We start from the raw sequence: 1,098 nt of genomic DNA on the forward strand, positions 1-1,098 counted from the left end.
CAGGTTGTGTCGGCTGCGTTCCTTAATGCTATGCAAATACGGATCAAGTGTGCACGTACGGCAAAAGAAACGACGAGCGCAGTAAATTGTCCGGCAAGGATTGTTGACTACCTGTAAGCTGTTCTGTCCATGGGCGTATACAAGGGTTCATTGCTTAGCACGGATAAATTTTGTAAAGCGAAGTTTCCTTTGCCTGCCCTCCTGGGGTAGGCGTGACCGCTGCTGGGTCGGTCGGTATCTCGTCGGATATATTTGTGGCTGTATACACTGACACTGTCAACTAGAATGTCGGCTACACCCGTAATCCACTCTGGTGTCTTCTTGTCTCTAATTTTTATAACATTTCTTTGTTTTTATTTCATCATTAGTTGGGCGGTCTTACAAATTCTCAAGCGTCTTTGTTAGAAGCTTCTGCCCTATGATAGTCGAATATTATGGAATGATTGCACAATTATCTTCTCAAGAATATAGTGATAAGCTGCCGGTCATGATTTGATTAAGAGAAGAAAAACAGTCAATGGCGATGCTGCGGTAAATGCGAAACAAATGCGTTAGCCTTACTTCGCACCTCTGTGAGGTCCCGGATCTATAATTTAAATCGGTTGCACTACATTGCAATGTGTTTTTTTCAGGATCTCACTCAACATACATCAACGACTTGCCCACTAACCTTTCATCCCCAGTTAGGTTGTTCGCTGACGGCTGCGTCATCTACCGCAATATTAAATGTTTCGATGATCATCTTACTCTCCAAAAGGACTTTGAACTAAGCGATAGATTGTGCGTAACTTGGCAGATGTACCTTAACGCCTCCAAATACAAGTTAATCATGTTTAGTCGAAAGCGCACGAGTTCAGTGCTCCACTATTCGATTAATAATACCGTAGTACCGACTGCTCCATCTTGCAGATATCCAGCCTTTATCATTCATCGGACTTATCCTGGAAAAAACCATGTAGCAACTGTCTCATCCAAAACTTCTCGATCTCTCGGCTACCTGCGTAGAAACTTGCGTAACGCGCCTTCTCATGTACGAAAACTAGCATACTTACGTTCGCCCCCAACTAAAATACGCTTCATCCACACGGTCACCATATC

This window comes from Dermacentor variabilis, chromosome 9, assembly GCF_050947875.1.
Source record: "Dermacentor variabilis isolate Ectoservices chromosome 9, ASM5094787v1, whole genome shotgun sequence".
Classification (NCBI taxonomy): Eukaryota; Metazoa; Arthropoda; class Arachnida; order Ixodida; family Ixodidae; genus Dermacentor; species Dermacentor variabilis.